Consider the following 7,500-nt stretch of genomic DNA (forward strand, 5'->3'; position numbering starts at 1 on the left):
GAATTGTAGTTATATATGGTTTTAAAATAAAATGTTATTGTGTGGAGTGTGGAGCTGTAGTCATGGTTTTATAGTGATGAACTGAAGTGTCTTATTGTAAAATGCTGAATAATACAATGTATAGTTTTTACGATACAAAGGCCTAATGATATTGCATAATGAGGACTTGCAATGCTGATGGCGAAGGGGTGCAATGCTGAAAGACCGGAATTTAATCTACTAGGGCAACTACCAGATTCCGCTGTTTTTGTGTATTAATGGTTTATGATAAATCGCCTCGCTATAGTATTATTTTTTCGTGATTCCTTCTTTGTGAACTAGAGCAGCATCTGAGGCGTTTGTGCATGGTTTCTAACCCTGTAATGGTTATGGTGAAAATGATGAAAACAATTACGATGGCAGTAGTGACGATGGTGAGATGATGATTATGATGATTAAGATGATGATGTGATTATGATGATGATGTGATTGTGATTATGATGATTATGAAGATTAAGATGATGATGTGATTATGATGATGATTATGGTTGCCACTATTGCATGTCCAACAGTAATATCAATTCCCATAATGATAACAACCAAAAAAAAAACCATCTTATCAATAAACATAAGCCTCAACCTAAGAACATCCCCCCTCCCTCCTCCCTACCACCACCAGCCTCCCCCCCCTCTCTTCTAGCCCTCGCCACGCCCCCCCCCCATCCCCTCCCCAACCCCCCGCGACCTAGCCCTCCCCAAGGACTCTCAAATAACCAGGAGCACTTAGGCTACAGGACGCTAAGGATCAGGTAGGAAGCGGAAAGGACGCAACTGACCTCCGCCGCTCACACGTAGCCCCTTGAGGTATCTTAGAGCTGCGTGGCGAGGCGGTGGCTTCGTGGACTTGGTTCTCTTCAGTTTTTTTTTTTTTTTTTTTTTTAGGGGGGGGGGGATATTCAACAGGTGTTCGGTTGTTGTCCATATTAGGTTTAGTTTTTTTTTTTTTTTTTTTCGCTAGGTTTAGTTTTAATTCATTTTTTTCTTTTTTATTTAGTAAGTTCATAGTAGATTTAGCTTTTAGAATATAGTAATTTAGTATTTGTTTATTTTTTAAGCTATCAATTTCCTTTTAGGTTTATTATATAATTAAGCTCATATTAGGTTTATTTTTAGATGATTAAGCTCATATTAGGTTCATTTTTAGATTATGAAATTCATATTAGGTTCTTTTGATGATTGAGTTCATATCAGGTTCCCTTTTAGATTATTAGTTTCATATCAGATTCCTTAAAAACCTATTTAATTTTCTCATTATGTGCAAAAGATTCCAGGATCATATGTTTTAATTTTCCCGGTGTTCAAGTTACCTATTTTCTTTGTTCAATAAAGTCAGCAATATTAATAATCTTAATAAGTAGTCTCAAATAAAGTCTACTCTTCACACCGCGTTGATTCTCCCTTCGCCTTTAAATGTACAAACTGAATGAATATTCTCCCAAAGTGGAAGGGAAGAGGTAAATATATCTACAGTGTACTAAGATTTTAGGCTAATCGCGACTACGTTATGCTGACGATAAACAAGTAGTTGATGGTGATGTGGTTGTGGTGATTTAATGGTGGTGGTGATGATGATGGTGGTGACGATGATGGTGATGATGATGGGGTGGAGGAGTAGGATTAATAATGATGATGGTAATGGCATTGTGGTAGTGATGGTGGTGATATGGTAATTGGGATGATGACTAACGAGGCTAAACTTCTTTTCGTGATAATGATGATGATAGTGCAAATAGTGAAAATAATGATCAGTTAATGATCATAACAAACATGCTGAACATATCAATGGTAACATGAGTAATAATAAATGATAATGATAACGCAAACATAAAAGTTCCTCAAATGAAAATGCGAATATATATTCAGACTAAACGTATCATTTGCAACACACATAAAACCCTCAAATCTCAAAGTAAACAAAGCCCCGTCTGTTGATAATGACACTCGAAACAAACAAACAAAACAAAAATGTCTACGACTGAGGATAAACACTTTCATAAGACGAATTACGATCGTATTATGTGACACATGCGACGAGTGTAAGCTAGAAGAGACTGTTCTAAAGACGAGTTTGCTGCTTATTACGTTTCACAAGCGTCGGCGACCAAGTGCCAGTTCATGATAGTTAATAAACTCAATGGACTTGAAGTGAAATCTGCATGAATTTGACGGAATTTGTGCAATTTACTTTTTATCTATTTTATATGGTACTATATTAATTTTTTTTATGTTAGATATATTTTGCAAAATACTTTTTAAATACTTTGCCATTTTGTTGTTTTGGGGGGTTTCTAATATGGTTCTCCATTTCCTCTCCTACGTTATATACATTTCGCAAAATGCTTTTAAAATACTTTTTTTTCTCTCTTTTTTTTCTTCTTTTTTAGGTGTGTGTGTGTGTGTGTATAATACAGTTCTCTATTCCCTCTCATATTTTAGATACATTTCTCAGAATAATTCCTGTATGAGTTTTTTTTCGCTTCTTACCCACGATGAAGTATTACATAAAGAACACACACCCAGATTGTAAGGCAGAAAGGAAGACTCGCAAACACGCTGCTGACTAACGAGGCTAAACTTCTTTTCGTGTATTTTTTCCTGTTCTTAAGCATATGATGGATGCCCTTAATCGGCGACTTTAACGTGCTTACACTGGCGGACAAGGCTTGGCGATTATGGCGGCTGCAGAAGAATGCTAGTTGTAAATCGGCTGCAGTAGAAAGACTGGCAGCAGGAGCCAACAGACAGGAGGAGGTCGACAACAAAGGACTGAGGCTATACTAATATTATTGGGAGTTGTTATAACAATAGTAATGGAAGACCGTATTTTCAACAGATAAAGGGCTCGATGGTTTCACTACAATAAGAATAGCACTGGCCACATAACAAACGTAACTGGAAAGCCCTTAGAAAGTGAAGTATTTTGTTTAAGATATAAGTCTAGCATGGCGTTACAAAAGAAATTAAATTTTCCAAGTAGACCCAGTATCAATGATCAATCACATGGACGATGGATCCGCCGATTTAACTCTAGATCAAAACTTGGATCCAGACCACTAAAATCTTTTCAAATGATTCCTAAGCCGCGGCCAATCCACCCACCCATAACTTTCCGTCGCAGTCCAACAGTAACCTTCCGCATGATCCAGCTGACAAACCAAGAACCCAACTAAGCAACCCACACAACCCCAATACCTCCTCCCTTCGGCCGAGACAAGAAACTAAAAGGGCTACGCACAGCTACAGTGTCTCAAGCCCTTTGTTTGTTTCGGCAGAGTGCGCGAACTATAAGTCGGAAGACATAGCAACATGGGCAATGATTCTGCCATCACGATCGAGTTAGAGCGGAAACACCACAGTGGATATAAAAAACTATTGCCTACAACAGTGTCGGTTCGCAGCTCTCAAGCGCGTGGATGCGACGGCCATTACTTGGTTATGAGAGTTTTATGATTCTACTCGGAAAGTTAAATAACATTTTTTTTTCTCCCTTACGCAGCGAATAAGATGATTTTTCTTACAAGAAGGATAATCAAAATAAGTAGATATGAAAATGAAAACATGGAAAATATGTTAAAAGATAAATAATTTCAACTTTATAAAGTCGACTTAGAATCATAGCTCATGTAGTTCCTTCTCGCAGGTTTTATTTACTCTCATCTGATTATCTATTTATTCATCTATACATATCGAAGCTAAAGGCGATGGTAGATATTGTTTTATTAGGGAAGTGCATCGCTTTATATCTAATCACGTGATGACAATGAGGAAACTTATGAATAGCGATTATGACTGGGAAGATGATTAGTCATGATAATGATGATGATAATAATGCTGATGATAACTATGAATTAAACTGTGAATAGTAATGGTGATAACAATGATAATGACGAAAAAAATGACTTAAGTAATAATCAAATAATAATAATAGTAATGATAGTGATAATGATAATATCAGTTATAACAATAATGGTAACAGCGATAATGACGACAACTATTGTAATGATAACATTAATGATGATGATAGTAATGATAGTGATAATGATAATATCAGTTATAACAATAATGGTAACAGCGATAATGACGACAACTATTGTAATGATAACATTAATGATGATGATAATAATAACAGTGAAAATTATAGTAATAACCATGAAAAAATATAATGATGAAAATAACAACAACATTTACAATAATAAAAATCAAAATAGTAATGAAAATGACAATTATGATGATGATAATGATGATGATGTGATAACAATAAGAACAATGATAATGATGATAATGATGTGATAACAATAAGAACAATAATAATGATAATGATAATAGTAAAAGTAATAATAACGACAATAATGATAATAATAAAAATAAAGATAATGATGATAATGGTAATGGTAATGATGATAATGATAATAATCATAACGACAAATATCATATATATATATATATATGTATATATATATTATAACAATGACTAGTAATTATCATAGTAATGATAATGATCATGCTGATAATAATAATGATATCCATGGTAACAATGATAGTGATACTAGTAGTAGTAGTAGTAATTTTGATAAAAATAATGATGGTGATCATGATAAGCACTCTGAGCCCAAACAATACCTTTCTCACCTTATCTCTGAATATCTATATCACCAATGCTACACTTGCGAACGCAGGATATATATATATATATATATATATATATATATATATATATATATATATATATATATATATATATATATATATATAGAGAGAGAGAGAGAGAGAGAGAGAGAGAGAGAGAGAGAGAGAGAGAGAGAGAGAGAGAGAGGGGAGAAAGAGAGAGAGAGAGAAAGAGAGAGAGCGTGAGAGAGATAGAGACAGAGAGAGGGAGGGGAGAGGGAGAGAGAAAGAGAGAGAGAGAGAGAGAGAGAGAGAGAGAGAGAGAGAGAGAGAGAGAGAGAGAGAGAGAGAGAGAGAGAGAGAGAGAGAGAGAGAGAGAGAGAGAGAGAGAGAGAGAGAGAGAGAGAGAGAGAGAGAGAGAGAGAGAGAGAGAGAGAGAGAGAGCAGATAAACACAGGAACCTCGAGGGCAAGCGCAGGCAGATTGAAGGATACGGTCTGTTTATGTCAGAACTTGGAAACAGACCAAGTAATTTTCCGGCAGCAGAGGAAGGAGTCATCAGGAAGAGGAACCCAGACAGGAAATCAGCGATGTCTGCTGTCTCGTACTGACCTCAGAAGTCTTGACGACCCGAGACTTTGTGTCTTAGTTCCCGGGTCTTGGATGATGCGCTGCCTCGGGCTCATTCATCGCTGTTCATTTGTTTGAGTCGTTGCTTCGCGGGTGTTTGGTCGGCGAAACTACCGTTGTTATATTATTGTTATTATCATTAATATCCTCATTATTATTATTATGCTTATTATTCTTACTATCATCACCATTTTTATTATTATTATTATTACTATTATCATTTATTGTCATCATAATTATCATTACTATTGCGATTATCATGACCGCCGTTATCATAACGTATTGTAGATATGTCGCATGTGTATAGGTAATAAACATGAAGTCAGGCTTTATGTCCATTTACTTCTGTTACAGGTTTTCAATTCTTGTGTAATGTTTTGTCACTCAGGCATAGTTCGCAACCTTGCTAATCTACTCGAACTTGTGCTTGTATTTCAGATATGGTCCGTTTCTCAGCTGTAGTGTGTCGCGTCTCCAGGATATACTTCTAGGCGAGGATGCGTATTTTAGCCCTACTTGTCCCTTAACATTGCAAAGGGAAGGACACTTATCCTACAAGGAAGCTCATAAGCACTGACCTCCGTTGCAAGATTAGTTCCCGCTGCCAATTGTCTTCATTCAGATCGGGCAAAAGCACCATCAAATTAAACAGAATGTCATGTAACCTCCTGTACTACCATGGGGGTTTTATGTCGTAGATGCTATATTAAACTTGCTTTAATGAAACAGGAAATTGCTTCTGAAGTATACTCCACATAGTTCCGTCCTCGCAATGAGCCAACCTTTTTCGGGTTTCTCATTTAACTTTCGTGTTTATGAGGGTTTGATCATCCCGGACGGAATCTGGGATATTCCGTGTAGATTCGTCATTTTATATTTCATGTGGCGCCGTTTGTTTTTCTTTTTATATATATATATACACACAGACGCTTCGGATATTCAGCTTTATAGAATGGAATCGACGTGTTGAAGCCATTAACTTTTTTTTTCGTATCTAAAATAATGTAACGTCATTTTCGAAGAGTTTTGGTTGTTTTCGACATCGTCCCCGGTCTGCTTCATATCTCTCTCGCAGAAGTGCTGAGCGAAATTTGGTTAAGCGCTGAGCTAAATTTTGTGAAAATATCTGTATTGTATTTTAAAAGCCTAAGGGACTACGTTGCAGATCTGGGCGGCTCTGGTTGCATCAGGCTCAACCAGTCTGAACCTTAAGTAGTGTGGTCACAAAACATTCTGAAAATGACGTTAAACAGATCATTTTTTATACATACAGTTTATTATATAGTCGGTAATTTTAGAGTTTGTACAAGATTTACGGCCAACACTTCCCGTCATGCTGCACGCAAGGCAAGACACAAACGGTGACGTAATATCAACCTTATCCATTCACCTTAGACTGAAGGTCGAGGGGCAAGAAAGAAGTACTTTACAAACATGGTATGTTTTCGAGCACGGAAACTTACTTGGAGAAAATGGGAAAGAATTCTAATATCCAGAACTGGGTCTCGCTCGGAAGTACGGAATTATGAAGTAGGAGAGAGAGAAAAAGAGAGATAGTAAAATTCTGATTCACGCTCGTACGAAATTTACAAAGTCGAGATTCCTTCGCGAAATCCTTGCATAGCATCCTCGACGTTGGAATGGCGGTCGTGGAGAATCACCCAAACAAGGGGAAACACAAACCTCATTCTACACAGATTTTGTTAGGAGTTTCTATACATATTCCGTGTGCTGGAGGATTCATTCGTATTCACAGCCCGGTTTCCAACATGCATGCGAAGGAGTGACATGCTTCAAGCCAGGACATTCCGACAGCGTGGAGTGACTTTGTGTACGTGTGTTTGTGTGTGTGTAACAAAGGCTGTTCGTGGGGGCGCATAAATTCTTTGTGTGGCCGTGGGAGAGAAGAACCTGCGCTGGGGAGCTTTAGGCTGGAGAGTTTATGTTCCTTGAAGAAAATAGGTGAGATTGGATTTCATGATTGAGGTGAGGGATACGGACAGTAACTTAGTGTTGGTAAAGAGGGTGATAGAGGTGGCGGATGGAGTAGGGAAGTATATACTGTATTCCGTGGTGGAAGTTGGGTACATGTATGCATTTTATTCGGGGAAGTGGAGAGCAGAAAGATTACAATGGCTGAGAATGAGAATGAAAATGAGTTTGCCATACGGGAGAGGGAGCACAGACGGCGCAGAAACAGGAGGTGAGGCATCTTAATATAGAATT

General features: G+C 37.3%; 1 protein-coding gene across 3 annotated transcripts in view; it reads right to left on the reverse strand.

Annotated features, from left to right (window-relative positions):
* Nucleotides 1–7,500, reverse strand: part of LOC122259560 (uncharacterized) — a 322,024-nt gene that overhangs the window by 12,956 nt on the left and 301,568 nt on the right. The gene's annotated exons all lie outside the window — the stretch shown is intronic.

Source organism: Penaeus japonicus, unplaced genomic scaffold (assembly GCF_977035675.1).
Source record: "Penaeus japonicus unplaced genomic scaffold, GWHDUDI00000001_assembly GWHDUDI00000003, whole genome shotgun sequence".
NCBI lineage: Eukaryota > Metazoa > Arthropoda > Malacostraca > Decapoda > Penaeidae > Penaeus > Penaeus japonicus.